This window comes from Schistocerca nitens, chromosome 5 (genome assembly GCF_023898315.1).
Source record: "Schistocerca nitens isolate TAMUIC-IGC-003100 chromosome 5, iqSchNite1.1, whole genome shotgun sequence".
NCBI classification, from domain to species: domain Eukaryota; kingdom Metazoa; phylum Arthropoda; class Insecta; order Orthoptera; family Acrididae; genus Schistocerca; species Schistocerca nitens.
The window spans coordinates 284,080,135-284,102,928 of NC_064618.1; the positions used below are offsets into that span (position 1 = coordinate 284,080,135).

Sequence of the window (22,794 nt, forward strand, 5' to 3'; positions counted from 1 at the left end):
CTTCACTATCAGACATAAGGTTTTATTTTATTATTTCTTACTTCTAACTATATTCGCAACACATTTTACAGACAGTATCGACATATACCACAGAATTTTCTTGCAGTATTATATCATTCCACGACACAGAGCTCATAAGATATGTCGTCCTAAACATTTAGACTGGTGAAAGTAAATTCCACTTAAAGTGAAGCGTAAAATACCCGGTTTATAGTCATCCAGCGTTTAGAGACTTTTAGGGAACTTTAAACAGAATTTCAAACTTTTTCCAACGTTTTTCTCGCTTTTAATGCTTTGAAATATGTAACATAGTAAATTATTTGTAAACAGATGAAGGAGCTGTTTTATACGTGAGAGTTCGGTTCTTTAAAGAATCGGGGTTTGGGGGTCCACTGATAAGTTTCGTATTCTGAAATTTCCTTGCGTACAAAAAATATGATCACGTCTTTCGGTACGGACTGTGTATCCATACATGAACATCAACAAGGAACTTATGGCATGTACGATGGCAGGACAAGTAAAGAAAATAATTTATTATATTAGAAGGCACGATCGCTTGATGTGAAAGAATTTATTTCATGATCTGTTTCGACAGTAACGAGCTGTCAACTCAGGCTCTCAGATCTCTCAGAAATATAATTACACGTCAGTGCCGTCGACGTATTGAGGACATACTCCATGTATAATAATACGACTCCACACTGATTTGTCACACATATAAAACTTGCTAAATAAATCTTATAATAAAATTTTCACTGAGACATTTAAGTCTCACCTTTATCTACGATAATGTTGGAAGCTGAAGAAATGAATTAAAATTTTTGCCACGGCCGGGACTCGAACCCGTAAGGGGAAAATAAGCTGGAGATGTGAATTAGAGTTTTTGTTGGGGAGGGCAATCCACTTCGGTAGTTCGTGCAGCTATATTGACTATAACTCTGAGGTGGTGTAACGGTAAGCCTATCTGCCTAGTAAGCAAGACGACCCGGGTTCGAGTCACGGCCGTAGCACAAACTTTAATTCATTTCTCCAGCTTCTAACATTATTGCTAAATGAAATATGCGTAGCACCAATAAGGAGCACAGGAGCAAAAAAATATGTACATCAGTACTCCTACACTCCCTATAGATGCTACGGGTATTTTTTTTTAGCTTGTTCCGTTGTTAAAACTACAAGAAAATGCGTATTTTTCTCCCCAAAGGCGTTTCACATCATCAGCGATCTGTAATTAAAGGTGCGGGTCGAGAAACAATTCGTTAACATATCGTATGTTTTCACTTATGAAAATTTCTGCTTAATTTTTTGCCTACTTCAGAAAATACCGTCTACTAGAATGTATTTGGTTTCTTTATTCGTTAGACACTGATACTTGTTGTCTAAATTTACGCTCCTTTGCAGAACTATGCATTTTTTTACGCAGCACATTTCTTCGTACATCAGTTTTCGTTGTTTGTATACTTCTAAGTGTGTATTATGTTTTGTAGTGTTTCCAACATTGCCACTAGTTTTCCTTTGATACATGTGTTTTTTTATCTTTCTAAGTAGTTAATTAAACAAAAATACCCTCAGGAATTGTAAAGCAACTACGGACGATATGGCCACACAAATGAAGAATTCGAGTTTTTTATATTTGACAAACCAGCGTGGAGCTGAATTGTTGTAACTGGAGCATGTTCCCAGAATATCGACGTGACTGAGGTGTAATAATATTTCTGGCAGATCTAAGAACCTGAGGATGAAGTAAAGTATTTCAACACAAGCGATTTTGACTTTTAATATTATAAATTACAACATTAGATCGCCCTAACAACATGTGTTAATTACGAGAAAGCTTCAGGAGAAAGTTGGCTTAATCTCATCTCATAGGGGGCGCCTCAGCCAGCCCTACGGAATTCCTCTGAAGAGTCAGCCATAGTATTATTTTCTTCGAGTAATATCAGCCGTGTTTCCAAATGTAACAAGTTGCGATGAGACTGGTATAACAAAAGGGAGAAAAGAAAATGAACGAAAAAAAAATTCTAAAATATGCTGCGCTGAAAGGGGAGGTTATTTACATGGCGGGGCCCCGTAGCAATTCGGTTGGCAACGCGGCCATTGTGGCACGGGGAGCCGAGCAGCTGGCGAGTGAAAGTTTGCAGCGCCCCCGCCCTGAGGAAATTTGCATCATTTGCCGGCACTGGCGCAGAGCCGTCCTCAGAGGCTTACTCGCTCCGGCAGGCCGCGCCTTCACGCTCAGCCGGCCGGCGATTCCTTCCGGCGCAGTTGGCGGCCACCGCCGCTTTCTCCGCCTCCCCCTTTGTGCTGATCTGTCAGCTCTGCTCTGCCAGGTGTTTTTCTGCGGACCGCTGCTCCCGCTCGCTGCTTGCTTTCCCTTTTTCTGAGTCTGAGTGGTCCAGATAGCTCTGCGTGCGGTGCCAGCTCTTGCCGCGCCATTATTAACCCGTGCTCCTCAACCCTCTCCCCCATCTCCTCCCCCCACCCCTGCCCCCTCTCTATCTCTCTCTCTCTCTCTCTCTCTCTCCCCCCCCCCAAGGCGTAGATCGAAAGCAGGCACTAATCCAAGGCGGGAGAAATCATGAACCCCTTCCCCAACCCCAAAAAATAAGAGCACTGTACTAATCACTGATTTAAACTAGTTACGATTGTACAGGGTGGCGCAAGAAAAGCCGGCTCTGCATACAAAATTCTCGCCAATTACGCTCGAAATGTTAGCCACCACGACAAACATTTAACAATTAGACGATAAAGAAATAACAAATAAGCTAATACAAAGTTCTGCGTTTACTGAATGGATCTTGTCTTTTACTTAAAAATTATATTAGGTGAAAATGACACCACGCATTCATATAATTTATACGCCTCAATGGGCTACGAATCTACAACTATCAGCGCAGATGCACGTTTACGTCAGACCTTCAGTGTGAATTTAAAATTAGCGGGCACAGAGGACATAGACTTCACAAAAGAAGACGAAGTAAATATTACAGAATTCGAATCGAGAACAGGTGCCAACATGAGTAACGTAGAAGTAAATATCCAGGGAGTAGTGAAGCAACTTAAATCACTTAATAAAAGCAAGTCATCTGGTCCAGACTGTCACTAGCTCCATACTTAACAATCATATACAACCGTTCGCTCGACGAAAGATCCGTACCGAAAGACTGGAAAGTTGCACAGGTCACATCAATATTCAAGAAAGGTAGTAGGAGTCATCCACTAAATTACAGGCCCAGATCGTTAACGTCGATATGCAGCAGGATTTTAGAACATATACTGTGTTCGAACATCATGAATTACCTCGAAGAAAACGAAACGGTCTATTGACACACAGTCAACACGGGTTTAGAAAAACATCGTTCCTGTGAAACATAACTAGCTCTTTATTCACATGAAGTGTTGAGTGCTATTGACAAGGGATATCAGATCGATTCCGTATTTCTGGATTTCCAGGAGGCTCTTAACACTGTACCACACAAGCGGCTCGTAGTGAAATTCCGTGTTTATGGAATATCGTCTCAGTTATGTGACTGGATTTGTGATTTCCTGTCAGAGAGGTCACAGTTCGTAGTAACTGACTGAAAGTCATCGAGTGAAACAGAACTGATTTCTGGCGTTCCCCAAGGTAGTGTTATAGGCCCTTTGCTGTTCCTTATCTATATTAACGATTTTGGAGACAATCTGAGCACCCGTCTTCGGTTGTTTGCAGATGACGCTGTCGTTTATCGAATAATAAAGTCATCAGAAAACCAAAACAAACTGCGAAACGATTTGGAAAAGATATCTGAATGGTGCGAAAAGTGGCAGTTGACCTTAAATAACGAAAAGTGTGGGGTCATCCACTTGAGTGCTAAAAGGAACTCGTTAAACTTCAGTTACACGATAAATCAGTCTAATCTAAAAGCCGTAAATTCAACTAAATACATAGGTATTACAATTACGAACAACTTACATTGGAAGGAACACATAGAAAATATTGTGGGGAATGCCCACCAAAGACTGTGTTTTATTCACAGGACACTTAGAAAATGTAACAAAATGGCTCTGAGCACTATGGGACTCAACTGCTGTGGTCATTAGTCCCCTAGAACTACTTAAACCTAACTAACCTAAGGACATCACACACATCCATGCCCGAGGCAGGATTCGAACCTGCGACCGTAGCAGCCGCACGGTTCCGGACTGCGCGCCTAGAACCGCGAGACCACCGCGGCCGGCGAAAATGTAACACATCTACTAAGGAGACTGCCTACACTACGCATGTCCGTCCTCTTTTAGAATACTGCTGCGGGGTGTGGGATCCTTACCAGATAGGATTGACGGAGTACGTCGAAAACGTTCAAAGAAAGTCAGCACGCTTTGTATTATCACGAAATATGGGAGAGAGTGTCACAGAAATGATACAGGATTTGGGCTGAACGTCATTAAAAGAAAGGTGGTTTTCGTTGCGACGGAATATTCTCACGATATTCCAATCACCAACTTTCTCCTCCGAATGGGAAAATATTTTGTTGACACCGACCTACATAGGGAGGAACGATCACCACGATAAAATAAGGGAAATCAGAGCTCGTACGGAAAGATATAGGTGCTCATTGTTTCCGCGTGCTATAGGAGATTGGAATAATAGAGAATTGTGAAGGTGGTAGGATGAACCCTCTGCCACTCACTCAAATGTGATTCGCAGAGTATCCATGTAGATGTAGATGTAGATGGACTGCAGATAAGTGGAGGCGATTGGTGGGCGTGTGAGTCCGCCGAGGAGCGTGCCGAGACAGCCTGCGCATTTGCGATTAACACTGTGTCTGGTAGGCGCAGTGGTTAACCAAACTGCACAAGACACAGGAGATCCCGGGTTCGAGTCCCTGTCCAGCACACATTTTAACTCGTTGCCGCTGATTCCGCAGTAAGTCCTGATGCAGCTGATATTACTAGTCTCCCCTTCCCTTTCCTTTCTCCGTCCTCCACCTTCTATTTTCATATGTGTCATAGTATTGGGAGCCATGTGGTGTCTGTTCTTACGCACATGTCCGAAAGAACAGACACCGTGGACTAATATAAATGACACCCCTCGATGGGCTGTGAATAAAAACATCACTGCAAATGCACATTTACAATCGACCTCCGGTGAGAATCTAAATTAGCGAGCACCCCGACATGGACGGGGACTGCGGATAAGTGGTGGCACTAGGCGGGAATATCAGTTAACGCACAGCGGTTAAAGCAACTACCTCGTAAGTAGAAGACCCTGCGTTTGATTCCTGGTCGAGCACATATTTTCACTCTTTGCCGCTAATTCCGCACAAAGTTCCGAAGCAATTGTTTCCACAGTTCCTTCACTTTCCTTTCCTTTCCCCCTCTTCCAGCTTCCACACACATCAATAAAAATTTGCATCACCCCAGTTCCCAGAACTCCTGAAGATAGACGTTGATTGTGGATATTCTATCACAGACACAGTCCCTTTGACGGTTCAGAGATGTCACTAAACCTGCCAAAGGATGTAAACAACCATGCATAAGCAGCGCCTATTAGACGGAGGGGGTCCGACAGCCGATCAGTTCCAGTCATTCCACCAGGAAGGAGGTACACGGCTCGTGTTGCCTGTAGTTCAACAGTGCCTAGACGGTCAATACCGCGCTTCGATCGCGCCCGCATTGTTACTTTGTACCATGGAGTGCTCTCAACAACGAAAGTGTCCAGGCGTCTCGGAGTGAACCAAAGCGATGATGTTGTTCGGACATGAAGGAGATACAGAGGACAAGAACTGTCGATGACATGCCTCGCTCAGGCCGCACAAGGGCTACTACTGCAGTGGATGACCGCTACCTACGGATTATGGCTCGGAGGAACACTGACAGAAACGCCACCACGTTGAATAATGCTTTTCGTGCACCCACAGGACGTCGTGTTAGGACTCAAACTCTGCGCAACAGGCTGCTTGTTGCGCAACTTCACTCCCGACGTCAAAGGCGAGGTCCGTCTTCGCAACCACGACATAATGCAGTGTGGTACAGATGGGCCCAACAACATGCCGAATGGACCGCTCAGGACTGGCATCATATTCTCTTAACCAATCTACATCTACATGATTACTCTGCAAGTCACATTTAAGTGTTTGGCAGAGGGTTCATCGAACCACAATCATACTAGCTCTCTACCATTCCATTCCCGAACAGCGCGCGGGAAAAACGAACACCTAAACCTTTCTGTTCGAGCTCTGATTTCTCTTATTTTATTTTTATGATCGTTCCTACCTATGTAGGATGGGCTCAACAAAATATTTTCGCATTCGGAAGAGAAAGCTGGTGACTGAAATTTCGTAAATAGATCTCGCCGCGACGAAAAACGTCTTTGCTTTAATAACTTCCATCCCAACTCGCGTATCATATCTGCCACACTCTCTCCTCTATTACGTGATAATACTAAACGAGCTGCCCTTTTTTGCACCCTTTCGATGTCCTCCGTCAATCCCACCTGGTAAGGATCCCACATCGCGCAGCAATATTCTAACAGAGGACGAACGAGTGTAGTGTAAGCTGTCTCTTTAGTGGATTTGTTGCATCTTCTAAGTGTCCTGCCAATGAAGCGCAACCTTTGGCTCGCCCTCCCCACAATATTATCTATGTGGTCTTTCCAACTGAAGTTGTTCGTAATTTTAACACCCAGGTACTTAGTTGAATGGACAGCCTTGAGAATTGTACTATTTATCGAGTAATCGAATTCCAACGGATTTCTTTTGGAACTCACGTAGATCACCTCACACTTTTCGTTATTTAGCGTCAACTGCCACCTGCCACACCATACAGCAATCTTTTCTAAATCGCTTTGCAACTGATACTGGTCTTCGGATGACCTTACTAGACGGTAAATTACAGCATCATCTGCGAACAACCTAAGAGAACTGCTCAGATTGTCACCCAGGTCATTTATATAGATCAGGAACAGCAGAGGTCCCAGGACGCTTCCCTGGGGAACACCTGATATCACTTCAGTTTTACTCGATCATTTGCCGTCTATTACTACGAACTGCGACCTTCCTGACAGGAAATCACGAATCCAGTCGCACAACTGATACGATACCCCGTGCCCCCGCAGCTTGATTAGAAGTCGCTTGTGAGGAACGGTGTCAAAAGCTTTCCGGAAATCTAGAAATACGGAATCAACTTGAGATCCCCTGTCGATAGCGGCCATTATTTCGTGCATTGCCCAAGAACGATGTTTTCTGACCCATATGCCTTCAACCAGATAATCGTCAGAGACGTGTTTGGAGGCAACCCGGTCAGGCCACACTGTCCAGCGAGTGCAGCAAGATGGAGGTTACCTGATGTTTTGGGATGGCATTACGTGGGGCCGACGTACGCCCCTGGTGGTCGTGGAAGGCGCCGTAACGGCTGTACAATACGTAAATGCCATCCTCCGACAGATAGTGCAACAGTATCGGTAGCATATTGGCGAGGCATTCGTCTTCATGGACGACTATTCGCGCCCCCATCGTGCAAATCTTGTGAATGACTTCCTTCAGGATAACGACATCACTCTACTAGAGTGGACAGCATGTTCTCCAGACATGAACCCTATCGAACATGCCTGGGATAGATTGAAAAGGGCTGTTTATGGACGACGTGATCTACCAACCACACTGAGGGATCAACGCCGAATCGCCGTTTAGGAGCGGGACAATCTGGACAACAGTGGCTTGATGAGCTTGTGGATAGTATGCATGCACCAACGAAAGAGGACGTGCTACTGAGTATTAGAGGTACCGGTGTGTACAGAAATCTGGACCACCACCTCTGAAGGTCTTTCTGTATGGCGGTACAACATGCAATGTGTGGTTTACACGATGAATAAAAAGGGCAGAAATGATGTTTATGTTGATCTCTATTCCAAATTTCTGTTCAGGTTCCGGAACTCTCGGAACCGAGTTGATGCAAAACTTTTTTTGAAGTGTGTATTTACGTAAAACTGTCCTTCAAATCTTCTAATGGTTTTGGGTTATTTGCGTACACGTTTTCCTCTATATTGCCACACAGATAAAAAGTCACAAATTGTTAAGTCTTGCAAATGCGACGCCTACAGTCCTTCACCGATAGTCCTTTCTCCTCATAAATTCGTTAGATTGACTCGCGTTAAGTGTGACAGGTCACCTCATCCTGTTGAAAGACTGCATGCGTACGTTCATTGGGATGAACTGTGCGTAAAATTCCGCAAAGATTCGGATATGAACAGCAGTGTTTGCTGTTGTTTAAAAAAATATGGTACCTTAGAATCGGTATCGGACATTCGAAGAAGCTATGGTACCCTTTGAAAACGTTCTGCGCAGATGCGGACGAAAAGTTGTGTTTTCAGATGAAATCCATTCTACCACAGCATAATAACCCGGAGCATTTTTATTAATTGTGACATTTTACATGCATTGTTTTGACCGCCATTTTGTTTCTCCTGTGCAGTATGGGTGACTGTGATCGTCGCACATATTTAAAATGTAATGTGAACTAGGCCACAGTTCTGGCAGTGACAGTATGACTGTGCCAGAACTGTGACCTACTTTACATCACATTTTAAACATAAGTGACGATGCTACGCTGATTTTGTGTATATTTTGTGACGAAGCCACTACGGGTTTATGAGTTTAGGACAAGTTGCAAAACGGCTATGCCTCGTCATATTTTAAGTGCATGTTTACATATCCACGAAAGTAATAATATTTTATCATGGCATATTTTATTGTTCCAACATGTAATTCGTTCACTAGTTGTATTCCATTTCCCATTTTTTGCTGCTGATCTGAAGATGGGTATTGCTGACTGAAACCGGTAATCTAAAGACCAGAAGTTTTGGTCAGCGGCGGAAGTAAAAGAAACTCATTCTTCACTTCCTGGATCACTATTTTAATCTGCGACCACGTCGCAATTTGTGATTGTGATGTCGTATTTTAAGTGTTATTTCCAAGTTTATGAGCAGTGATTAATAAGTTTCGAGGAGCCGTGTCAATGGAGGTAACTGAACACACCAAAAGAAGAGAGCCATTACCTCTGAAAAAATGAGTGATTATTTAATAATTTTTGTGTGAACAGCAGACCAACAATCGAAAATATTGCCTCATATTCGGTTAACCTTCCCTTTCTCCGCAGCATACGGCAAGACTGAAAAAACGATTATATACTTTTGTTAAATGCCACTGTCACTGTGGTCTGAAAATGAAACATATTGCTTCACTATAAAAGTGAAGAGAGTCAGCTAATTTTGTGCCTGATAGCGGTATCCGAAAAACCTTTCTGAATTACTAGTTGTGGTTAACACAGGGTATTCTTCAATCGTTGCATGAGTGGCTGACCACGTCGATGGGCTCGGTCCCTGGCCGCTAACATTATTCCAGTCAGGTAGAGGTGTCACAGATTCACAGTACAGGCTGACCGTACCTGCTGCCAACAACAAATCCGAGACCGTTCGTAAGTCCACAGATTGGTTCAAATGGCTCTGAGCACTATGGGACTCAACTGCTGAGGTCATAAGTCCCCTAGAACTTAGAACTACTTAAACCTAACTAACCTAAGGACAACACACACATCCATGCCCGAGGGATGATTCGAACCTGCGACCGTTGCGGTCGCGCGGTTCCAGACTGTAGCGCCAGAACCGCTCGGCCACCAGCGGCCGGCTAAGTCCACAGAAAGTGAAGTAAGTCAAGACAGAAAGGGAAAGACTCTACACTAATAAAAAGATAACAGGCTGTGTTCCCGAACATGGGTGGAAACGATTGAAAAAAACAGCATCCCGCTCATTTACATGATCCTCAATGTAAATATTTTTCATTTGTTCTGTCCAAACTGTGTCTCATTCCCAGTGCGATTTTAGGTGCATGCCATTCCCAGAGCGATTTTATCTACAGACATAATAGGAGCATTATTTCATCAGCTATTTATTCACGCAAATTTACAGTGCCACAGCTATATCAACGATCTTCGTTAAATTCAGTGTTCGATTTTCACTTCAATTTTCGTTATTCATAATCAATCTCAGTCGCTGTGATGATACTTGGTGAATCTCAGATATACAAAATCCATTTTCTCCTTAGGGAACTGGAAAATCGACAGAGAAAAAGAAATTCTAAATCTCTTCCAACGCTTGCCAGGACCATTAGTGCCGCTATGTCGTGACGAAGGTGACCATCTTTCCATTCGCCTCTTGCCCCGCACTCAGCGAGCGCGTGCTCGTGTAAAACCGTGGGAGGAAACTGCCGACTGCATGCTTCCGCACCGCTTGCAAAAGAGAGTGATGAGGAACGAACCCCGCTTACGCGCGTTCGCTCTCGGCTTCTGTGCTCTAGCGCGTAAACAAACGTTAAAAAAGAAATGAAAGGAATGATTCTGACAATTTGTACACCCAATGCAGATGTTGGTATTGGAATACAGCCTTTTTAGTTCAACTTGACACATGTGCTTATCGAGTACAAGGCAAATTTTTGTTTCCGTCCTGAGAGATCGCGCTGCATTGCTTCGGGGTGGAGGGGGGGGGGGAGCAGCTATCCTCGTGACGCTGCATCAGTCCCGGCATTGTGCTCTGCGTGTACTGAGCTGCTCACTGGAGGGGAAAAAGGACTGAGTTTTCTTTCGACGGTCGGATTCTTGCCATTACTTCTAGCCCGGCTGCCTGTTGACACCGGACCGGCCGCGAGTTGCCTTTTTCCGTACAGCACACGCGCACAGAGAGACAATCGTAAAAAAAACATGAAGGTAATATGTCTGGCCATTGGTACACCGAATACAGACGATGGCATCAGGATACAGCCTTTCTGCTCGGTTTCATACATGTACATATAGGATGCGTGCCGAATTATTTTCCTCCGTCCTCAGAGACCGTGCTACACCGCTTCGGTGGGCCGCTGTTCTCGTGACGCTGTAACAACACACGTCTGTGTGGGGACAAGCCGCCGGCACCACTCGCTCTTCTCTTTTTAATCGCGATTTGTGTAGCGCGCAGTTGATTGCTTTGCTGGCGTTTTTTCCGGAGGCGTGCGCTGCGGGGCAGCCTAACCGGCAGGCAGCGGCGCCAGGCCGTCTGCTCGCCTCCCTGCCGGCGGTCGATACGGCCGCGGTGGGCGGGGGTGGCGGGGGTGGAGGCGTGTGGAGGCCGCGGGTAGGGGGTGAGTGAGTGGACCCCGGCCGGAGTGGAGCGGAGCGAGTGGACGAGTATAATTGTGGCGGCTCGCAGCTGGTGGCTGCTCTATCACCCCGGCACAATTACGCGCCCCCACCGGGGTAGGTGGCGCTGCCAGTAATGGCCCACGCCCCGTCAGGGGTTCTGCCCGGAGGGTCGCCTCGCCCAGACGTATAAACTCTCGACGTACTTCGTTTTTTTCTTCCTCCTTTTTGTCTTTGGACAACATTAGCGCTGAAATCGTCGAGTCAGCAGCAGTTAATTGGAGATTTAACACGGAAGTGTCAGCTCGCACAGAGATGGACCGAAGTGCTAACCTGATGTAATCGCTCGCAGCTGACCGCAACTGGTCCTCATCTTTCTCCTTTCGCAGTGTCATCTATGGGGTCTAAGGCGCTGCAGTCACGGACTGTGCGGCTGATCCCGGCGGAGGTACGAGTCCTCCCTCGGGCATGGTTGTGTGTGTTTATCCTTAGGATAATTTAGGTTAAGTAGTGTGTAAGATTAGGGACTGATGACCTTAGCAGTTAAGTCCCATAAAATTTCACACACATTTGAACTTTTTTTTTTTGTCATCTGTGGAATATCCCCCACCCTCATCACACTACACAGTACGCTTACCCCACCCCCCTCCCCCTCCCCCCTAGTGGCGCGTATTTAAAATCATAAACTTTTTCTCGTCAGCTTACAATTGGAATCTACGCTCGATTGGTTACTTTCCTAAGGGAAGGTGCCACGCTCTTACAGAATTTCCGAAATCACAACTTTTCTGCCGACTTCTATAATTAGGGTTCCGTACGTCAAACAGTAAAAACGGAACCCTTATAGGCTCAGTTTGTTGTCCGCCAGTCTGTCTGTCTGTCTGTCCGACAGTTAAAAAACCTTTTTTTTTAAGGATTAAGCAGGCTACCGAGTTGAAATTTATGTGACATATGAAGATCTACGGCTCCTTGAGAGTGTAAAAAATTGAAGCTTCTACTTCAGTGCGATCAAAAGATACAGCCACTTATGTAACATATTTTGACACTCTCAAACTCACTCGTCAAAACCTATAGGCTACCTCCACCTAGCTCGGGGTTCTGACGAGTTAACGCGCCAGTTGGACAGAATTCGGCCCGATATCCCTCAGAGGATATCTAGCAACTCTATCAACTAATGCCAAGTCGGATAACTGCTTGCATAAGTGCCAGAGACGAACCAAAGCGTTATTGACTTGTTCAGTTCGTGAAGCTCTTTCTCTTCAATAAATCAACCAATTTTTCGGAGTGTAATTATTTGCCTGTCTATACATTTACGAGTACATCACATATAGAGATTTACGCCCCATTCGGATAACTTTTTCATGGTGTGGTGGTTCTCGTGTCGTGGAGTGCAGAGGGCAGCATCAGACCAGTCCCGCAGCAAAGAGATCACTCGCATATTGCAATTCGGGAGGATGACGGTTCAAGCTCCCATCCTGATTTAGATTTTCCGTGCTTTCCCTAAATCGCTTCAGTAGAATATTGGAATGATTCCTTTGAAAGGGCACGGCCGATTTCCTTACCCATCCTTCCATAATCCAGTGGGATCTACGATCTCGCTGTTTGGTCCCTTCCCCCCAAACCAACAAACCGCAGATTGCACACCATGCATACAGGAAATGTACTACTCCGTGCGATGTTTTCTTCTCTCCTGTATTTGTGTGCCGTGATATCATAGCACTTGTCAGCTAGTGGCTGTCGACGCAGAGAGAGCGGCGCCTAACACAGGGAGGGCACGAGTCCCGTTCTGGCACTTGTCACCATTGAATTCATTTCGTTGCCCAGTTACGGCCGATGTCAGAATTTATTTCATTTCAACGTAAAGAATGAGACGGTGGTGTTTTGCTGGTTCCCGGAAAGGTAGAGCTTCATGTGTACCGACGTGGCTTAATTAGTGCTGTGTGCCCTGTATTAGCTATTGTTCCAGGACGTTACTAGCACTGCGTAGTGCAATTGGCAATCTTTGATACTTTTTATGGGTTTCATGGCTCTCCGTGGCGGATTAGTTTAGTTGTGTACTTGTTGTATTTCGAAACTGTGTGCCTGATGGTCACTGCCTACTACGGGCGACTGCAGACGCAATACTGTTAGCACGGTGATTTTGACTACCTTGTTCAGTGTCGTTGTTACTTTTGTGCGAAGTACTTAGGCAGAAGATTCGCGTTAACACTGATAAAACATTGTTCCTGAAATCTGAAGTTTTGAGTTTGATGTTTCGATACGTTTCAGTATAGATGGAAGGACGGTATTCCGTTAGCGTAATATTTTAACTTACGCCAGCACTGCGATGTATCTGATTATGTCGTATTTATTATGTGTAACTCTATAGATGTAGCTGTCAGGGCGAACAGGCTTAAATGGTGGGGTCATTTTACACGCATGGGAGAAGCAAGGTTACCCAAGAGACTCATGGGTTCAGCAGTAGAGGGTAGGAGGAGGCGGGGCAGACCAAGGAGAAGGTACCTGGATTCGGTTAAGAATGATTTTGAAGCAATAGGTTTAACATCAGAAGAGGCACCAATGTTAGCACTGAATAGGGGATCATGGAGGAATTTTATAAGGGGGCTATGCTCCAGACTGAACGCTGAAAGGCATAATCAGTCTTAAATGATGATGATGATGATGATGATATGTGTAATTAAGTTTTAACTGTGCCTCTTAGATTAGAGTTTCAGTGTTAAGTTGTTGAGTATCCTCACACTGAGCGTTTTGAGAATTATAGAGTTAGGACGTCTTATGAATGTGAGACGTGTAACATTCGCGCAGAGGGATTTAGTTCCACTGATAGTGAACTATTGCTAATGCTATTTCTTTCGCACAAATAAAAATTTTTGCATTATTGTTTTGGGAATTGTTGTTACTGATTATGAACCAGTAAAATTTTGCTTATATTATAATGTTATTTTGAAATTATCGTCTAGTGCCTGTGTTCAATAGTTGTGTTGTTAATAAATGGTATCAGTGCTAAATTATCATTACGCCTTCACAACCCCTCAGCCGGTTTCAGTCCATAGCCCACTTTGCTTCTAATTCCAATTCCTCCGCAACAGTTATCATCCGTTCTTGACTAACCTTGGTAGTTTAGACAATGAACGGTATTTAGTGTTAAACTAGTGAATCTCCGATTCTTTAAAGACTCAAGCTCCCATGTATGAATGGTTCAAATGGCTCTGAGCACTATGGGACTTACCATCTATGGTCATCAGTCCCCTAGAACTTAGAACTACTTAAACCTAACTAACCTAAGGACATCACACAACACTCAGTCATCACGAGGCAGAGAATCGAACCCGGGAACCCGGGCGTGGGAAGCGAGAACGCTACCGCACGATCACGAGCTGCGGACTCCCATGTATGAAATAGCTTCAAATTTGTCATTACGTTACAAATGAGTTATTACGTTGAATACGTGACGTTAAGTGTGTAAAGGGGAACTTTAGATAAAGTCTGAAATGTCTCACTCTCAAATACTGGATGAAAAAAGTTCAGGTATTTGCGCGCCATCAGTTACACTATCTCCAGACAAATACACGGTTTGTTCCTATTATGCTTGTCTTATTGTGTTAAACTTTTAAAACAAGATTACGATTATTTATGAGTAGATTATGATAGAATTTTTAATTTTTAAGTTAATGATCATGCGAAATACTGAAAATCAAATTTTTGTTGCCCATGCAAGGCGATAATAAGACAACCTGTAACTGGTATTGGTTTAATCCCACAGTAGCGTAAGCAATGAGTTTCATTTGTATTTGCTTACATTGCTTAGCACCTTTAATGTCTCAGCGTAGGGCAATTGTTGCCCGCCAGTTGGCAAGTGATTGTACTGTGTGGAGTAATGGTAGCGACCCTGAGCCGCGGTGGCAAAGCTCCCTCAAGCGGGGTGCTGTACTGTAGCGCGACGGAGGCTCGGGGCGACAGCAGGCAGCAGGGGTGCCAACTTGGGGAATTAGCGCGCCGTGTCTCGCAGCCGCAGCAGCCGCGGAGCACACAGGCAAAGTTTGGGCCCGCCGCCGCAGACAACCACAAAGGCGCCAGCCAGCCTGCTACAGCGGCGCTCTGGCGCCCAAACACTGCCTGCGGCGCCGAGCCTCCGCTGCGCGTCACACCTCTGACACACTCTATACACGCTTACACCTCTCCCTTATTGCCCCATCAGCAACTGAGTTGTTCCGTTGTCTACTGTGCACGGAAAGGCAGGGTGAACCCCTAAAACTTGCAATGCAAATATTGCGTAAATGGAAAGTGCTATTGATGTGCGGTTTTCACAGAATGGATTGGTACTCGGAGGCTCCTATTGTTAACCAAACGACAGATTGTAATACTACTTAAAAAGTGTAGTTTTTGTGCGAACATACACTTTTTAAATGGCACAACGCCTATTGACATTAGCAAATTAAAAATAGGCTAAATTAGAATGTCAGTGGTGTTTATTGCAAGATTCTAGTGCGAGTCGTTTACAAGATACCATATTTTGAAAAGTTCCCACGCCGACACTTGAACAATACCTGTGGTAGCACACACTAAACAACAACACAAGTGCGTACACTAGTTGTGTTGATTCTGACCAGTAACGAGACGATTGTCGATCACAGGCTGTGTTCAAACTGACCACCGACAGCGGTAATACACGCTTCCAGTCTGGTATGGAACGACTGCTGCACACTTGCTAGCATTTTAACGGAGACGTTCGAGCTGAGTCCAGTAATACGTCGTTGCATATCATTGGGTGTAGTCGGTGTGTCCATGTAGACGGCATCGCTCAGGTTTCCCCATAGAAAAAAGTCAACAGGCGTCAAATCCGGGGAATGGGATGACCGAGCTACGGGTGGTACAGGTCCTCTGCCACCAATCGAACGAATTGGAAACAATTCGTGAAGACACGCTGTAGTACTTCTTGCATTATGGGCTGGACAGCCATCATGTTGGTACCATAGGTGCCTCCTAGTCTGCAGAGCAACATCTTCTAGCATCCGTGGAAGATGGTGTGTTAGGCGGCTCCAATACTTGCGCGCATTCAATGTTGCGTCTATGAAACACGGACCTATCAGCTGATGATTCACTGTACCACACCACATAATCTGTTTATCGGCTAATCATACGAGCCTCTGACTACCAATTCGTTCTGTGAAAACCGCAAATCAGTAGCACTGTCGCCGCGCGGGATTAGCCGAGCGGTCTGTGGCGCTGCAGTCGTGGACTGTGCGGCTGGTCCCGGCGGAGGTTCGCGTCCTCCCTCGGGCATGGGTGTGTGTGTGTTTGTCCTTAGGATAATTTAGGTTAAGTAGTGTGTAGGCTTAGGGACTGATGACCTTAGCAGTTAAGTCCCATAAGATTTCACACACATTTGAACATTTTTGAAGTAGCACTTTCCATTTCTGCAATATTTGCGGTGCAAGTTTTAGGTGATTTACCCTGTATAATAGATGACACAGAGAGACGAGCTGGCCAGCGTGAATGAAATGCAGAAAAAGTCTTGTAATGATGCAGGATGTGATGCTTTCCATTAAAATGCACAACCGTTTCTTCCTGCACGAGTTACGAGCAATTAACTGCTCGAAAACGTTTTCATCAATTGCATGTAAGCGAAAAGAATGTTGGGTTACATCCGAGAGGGGAATGAAAGATTAAGCCTTAAGAGGAACCGCCCGTGAGCAGAAAAGTTCAAATGGCTCTGAGCACTATGGGACTTAACATCTGAGGTCATCAGTCCCCTAGACTTGGAACTAATTGAATCTAACTAACCTAAGGACATCACACACCTCCATGCCCGAGGCAGGATTCGAACCTGCGACCGTAGCAGCAGCGCGGTCCTGGACTGAAGCGCCTAGAACCGGTCGGCCACATCGGCCGCCCGTCCGTGTGCGAATAGGTCCTTAGCTCCCAGCAATGGGGGCATTCGCAGGGCGCTTCTCTCAGCCTGCCGCAACCTCAACTGATCAGTTGACAGGAGCGCATTCTTCATGTCGACTCGATTCTGTGCCGATATCACTGAAAACTCCCAGCCAAATGACTTACCCGTCATCGAAAGACAACACTGCATCAACGACGTCAGTTTTTAGAATCTGAGGCCTACAAATGCTGTTCGAAGCAAGCGTTCCCATATACAGTTACTAAAACTTTCGTTGCGATTTTGAGTTCTCACAAGGATGCATCTAGCAAGAAAGTTTAACTAGCTACCTCTCTATGGCTTGGTTTTACAACATCTGCTGTTGTCATTGATAAGTGATAGTTGTATTGTATTGTATTGTACTGTATGTTAACCAGGGACCTAGAAACGACGGAGAGGCTCCGTCCCCGCCGCAGCTGCAGTGGTCCACAACCCCACGACGACTACCGCAGTCCACTTCACCCCCCCGCCGCCCCACACTGAACCCAGGGTTATTGTGCGGTTCGGCCCCCGGTAGATCCCCCAGGGAACGTCTCACACCAGACGAGTGTAACCCCTATGTTTGCGTGGTAGAGTAATGGTGGTATACGAGTACGTGGAGAACGTGTTTGTGCAGCAATCGCTGACGTAGTGTAACTGAGGTGGAATAAGGGGAACCAGCCCGCATTCGCCGAGGCAGATGGAAAACCGCCTAAAAACCATCCACAGACGGCTGGTTCACCGGACCTCGACACAAATCCGCCGGGCTTATTCGTGCCGGGGACCAGGCGCTCCTTCCCGCCCGGAAAGCCGTGCGTTAGACCGGACGGCCAACCGGGCGGGCTTAAGTGATAGTTACGTTTATATTCATCAGCATTTACACCATGACTCGCGAGCCTCTGCGGACACAATTATGAATAGAAGAGTTATTACATTCGCGGTTCTGGTATAAAGCACTCCGTCTTCAGGACACACGTGGCCCATCGGGATCATCCGACCGCCGTGTCATCCTCAGCTGAGGATGCGGATAAGAGGAGCGTGTGGTCAGCACACCGCTCTCCCGGTCGTTATGATGGTTTTCTGTGATCGGAGCCGCTACTATTCGGTCGAGTAGCTCCTCAATTGGCATCACGAGGCTGATTGCACCCCGAACAATGGCAACAGCACATGGCGACCCGGATGGTGACCCATCCAAGTGCCGGCCACTCCCAATAGCGCTTAACTTCAGTGATCTGACGGGAACTAGTGTACCCACTGCGTCAAGGCCGTTGCCGGTTCAGGTATACGTGTTACCTTTATTCCTAATGTTAAACTTCCTCATTCTGTTCATATTTAAAATATAACTACAAAAACAATAGGGTTAATTACTGAAACCAAGTGCAAAAACCGTATAAATTGCGACCAAAATGAAAAATGCTCCCATCATAACACAAGAAAGGGAGAGAATCTTCTTTATCCCAGCAGAGAAACTTTTTTAGCTATTACATGTATGCTCGTCAGCCTTATGATGATATATTGCTTACTGTGGCAGGCGAATCTTTGGGATTTTTGAGCGCAGTTCTCTAAACTGCAAGATGATATATGCCAAAAACTTCCAACTACGAGAGCACACTTCACTGGGGAAACAGGATTAACTCATAAAAAGCGCGAACATGTCACTATATTTTGATTTAAATGTTTTTGAAACAGCCAAAAAATCGAAAAACTAGTTCCCTTCTTTTTCATCCTTAACTCTGCCCAGGACGTATGCACCTTTTTTGTGCTATGATAGGGATAGGTTTTCATACTGATTCTCAACTTTTACCCAACCATAATTTTGACATCACTCCGTCATTTCCTGGAAAATGAAGCAGACTTTTTGTTGACTCGGGCGACGAGTGATCTGGTACACGTTTCTTTATTGTCTTTCGAACCATGTTGCTCATATCGTGGCAGTGGATAAAGCCTTCACAAAAAGCAACAGTACGGCCACTAATTACATGCATTTGTCTACCTACTTACAAAATTTGAACTGAAACGCAGAAGTGGTGTGCATGAAAAATACAAGATAGTGCTTTTTGTGCGTAAAATACGAATGAAGCTAGATTTCTTAAAGAGAGTTTTGAATTTTATCGTAACAAAGCATTTTTTATTTATTTGTTTCGTTTTAAACCGTTTCCGTGCATTCAATTCACATAAGAGCTATGCTATGTACGTTTAGATCAGTTTTAAACCATAGCATCTCGACAATGGATAAAGATTATCGGACAAAAAATTTCATTTTGCCTTTATTCGTGTATCTCGTTTAGATCAGTTTTAAACCATAGCATCTCGACAATGGATAAAGATTATCGGACAAAAAATTTCATTTTGCCTTTATCCGTGTATCTCCATCGTGCAAATTTTCAATCGATTTGTACAAGTATAGAAGCCGTGCGACTCATAAACCTGCGAGAGAAACGTGTTTTTTTGCACGTAAAATCAAAACGAAGCAAGTTTTTTTCAAACGGTTAAAAGTTTTCTTAGATCAATGTCCGATGCACCGGTGGACCAAATTTGAACCATGAGTCTCGCTCCAGGCCGGAGTGATTTAAGGGTCACTGTTCTTGCACGTAAAATCCGAACGAAGGTGACTGTTTTTGCACTTAAAATACGAGTGGTACATATACAAATGGTACCACTAGCTTAGCTTGATTTCAACCCAATTAAGACTTTTTGCAAAAGGAGTTAATCGATTCACATGATGCGCCTGGGCACAAACTGTGGTGCATAGTTCAAACCTTGCTTAATATATTGTAACTCAGCTATAATAAGACAGGTGTTATAATGACTATACAAATGACCGCTGGCCCGCGCTACATCAGTAACATTTTAAGCCATAAAGTGAAACACTTGCAGCCGTTATTTTGATTTTATTTATTATATTGCAGCCAGAATCTTTGACTCAATAACCATATTTAAGCGCTGAGGGCGTGATGTCCAATCGTGTACATGTTCCCTACAGTGGGCAACATCTATGAATTGTTTCTGTAGAATACTGTAACAGCGATGTTATGCTAGCAACATCTACCGGTTTAAGTTGCAGGCCTTTTTGTTACAAGACTATTGTCTGCCGGATATGATAGATGACACATGTGCGTCTAATGAAAAATAGTTGCAACTCTTGTAAGAGTTTTTTTCAACAAGTTTTGGATGATTACCTGATTTATGCACTTACATCTTGAAATTAATCTGTGCTGCATATTTCGAGCTAAAGCTACAGCCAGAACTCAATCGTGTCATTATTAATAGAATCATATGCACTGGTTCTTGTCCAGTCACTTAATTCGTATTTCGAGAGGTGACTTTTCTGTAACGTATACCACCGGCCGGAGTGGCCGAGCGGTTCTAGGCGCTACAGTCTGGAACCGTGCGACCGCTACGGTCGCAGGTTCGAATCCTGCCTCGGGCATGGATGTGTGTGCAGTGACTTTCTGCAGCACACCTACATCTACATCTACATCCATACTCCGCAAGCCACCTGACGGTGTGTGGCAGAGGGTGCCTTGAGTACCTCTATCGGTTCTCCCTTATATTCCAGTCTGGTATTGTACGTGGAAAGAAAGATTGTTGGTATGCCTCTGTGTGGGCTCTAATCTCTCTGATTTTATTCTCATGGTCTCTTCGCGAGATATACGTAGGAGGGAGCAATATACTGCTTGATTCCTCAGTGAAGGAATGTTTTCGAAACTTCAACAAAAGCTCATACCGAGCTACTGAGCGTTTCTCTTGCAGAGTCTTCCACTGGAGTTTATTTATCATCTCCGTAACGCTTTCGCGATTACTAAATGATACTGTAACGAAGCGCGCTGCTCTCCGTTGGATCTTCTCTATCTCTTCTATCAACCCTATCTGGTACGGATCCCACACGGGTGAGCTGTATTCAAGCAGTGGGCGAACAAGTGTACTGTAACCTACTTCCCTGTAACCTACTTCCTTTCTTTTCGGACTGTATTTCCTTATAATTCTTCCAATGAATCTCAGTCTGGCATCTGCTTTACTGACGATTAATTTTATATGGTCATTCCATTTTAAATCACTCCCAATGCCTACTTCCAGATAATTTATGGAATTAACTGGTTCCAGTTGCTGACTTGCTATATTGTAGCTAAATGATAAAGGATCTTTCTTTCTATGTATTCGCAGCACATTACACTTGTCTACATTGAGATTCAATTGTCACTCCCTGTACCATGCGTCAATTCGTTGCAGATCCTCCTGCATTTCAGTACAATTTTCCAGTGTTACAACCTCTCGATATACTACAGCATCACCCGCAAAACGCCTCAGTGAACTTCCGATGTTATCCACAAGGTCATTTATGTATATTGTGAACAGCAACGGCCCCACGACACTCCCCTGCGGCACACCTGAAATCACTCTTACTTCGGAAGACTTCTCTCCATTGATAATGACATGCTGCGTTCTGTTATCTAGGAACTCTTCAATCCAATCACACGATTGGTCTGATAGCCCATATGCTCTTACTTTGCTTACTAAACGACTGTAGGGAACTGTATCAAACGCCTTGCGGAAGTCGAGAAACACGGTATTTACCTGGGATCCCGTGTCTATGGCCCTCTGAGTCTCGTGGACGAATAGCGCGAGCTGGGTTTCACACGATCGTCTTTTTCGAAACCCATGCTGCACATACGTATAAACGTATTAAAATTCAGTTGAAAAAGGCGAGTAATTACAATGAAATGAACACCCTTAGCTGCTTACTGTAGTGGTTAATAAAAAAGAAAAAAGAGAAGAAAAGAAAAGGTTGAAAACGTGGGAAGAAATCGTGAGTAAAAAGGGGTTTTTTAAAATTGTAAATGACCGTCAAAAAAGGGAAAGAAAGAAATGCAAATCGTACTTCGTATTACAGAAAAGTTATCGGACTTCGTGATTCGGAAAAGCTATTGTTGGGGTGGTCCTTGTGGCGTTTCTGAGCAAAAGTCAAACCAATTTCCACTACAAAAATAATTTGAAAAAAGACAGAAGAATAACAAATGTAACTAACAGGGGCAAATGGCGTAGATAAGAGTTCATCCTTTACCATGTTAACATGTCTTATTTCGTGCGGCGTCCAGGTCTTCAAAAATCTGCTACTTCATTTCTGCGTGAAAAGTCTGCTCCGAAATCTTGCAATAAGTTTCATTGTCCAGGAATTTCTAATGTATACAAAACCGTCTTGATATTAAATACAATTTATTTTACGTTGCTTCCCTCCTCCAAATGTCATAACAACTTCCACAATATGTCTACACATTAATAAGTTTTTTTCGTCTTCATCAGATCACGTCTGCATTAAGCTTCCGCTCTCGAGAGACAATAGACGGATAGAAAAAAAAAGAGTTACAATTTTAGTATTTTCTCTGCCGTCGAGCGCTCATACCGCTGCGACGGTATAATTTATGTGTGAGGGAACGAGTGTACCGCGGCGAAATTCAAAGCCCCGCTACATTACAGGCGTTGACATAAGTCAACGTGGACAGATGAAAATGTGTGCCCCGACCGGGACTCGAACCCGGGATCTTCTGCTCACATGGCAGACGCTCTATCCATCTGAGCTACCGAGGACCCAGAGGATAGCGCGACTGCAGGCATTTATCTCTGGCACGCCTCCCGCGAAACCCACATTCTCAACGTATTGTCCCGCACTACATTCGTAGTGCCCCCGCCCATTATACTCATTACTCGCGGCGCGTTGCCGATTCCCGTAAGAGTTCGGGCACTGTTTG

At 44.6% G+C, this 22,794-nt stretch overlaps 1 long non-coding RNA gene and 1 other non-coding gene across 2 annotated transcripts in view; both read right to left on the bottom strand.

Moving 5' to 3' along the window:
• Positions 1–22,794, bottom strand: part of LOC126259773 (uncharacterized) — a 593,974-nt gene that overhangs the window by 464,555 nt on the left and 106,625 nt on the right. The window lies entirely within an intron of this gene.
• On the bottom strand, positions 22,560–22,633 carry Trnat-ugu (transfer RNA threonine (anticodon UGU)). The gene has a single exon. It is a non-coding gene; the product is annotated as a tRNA-Thr (tRNA).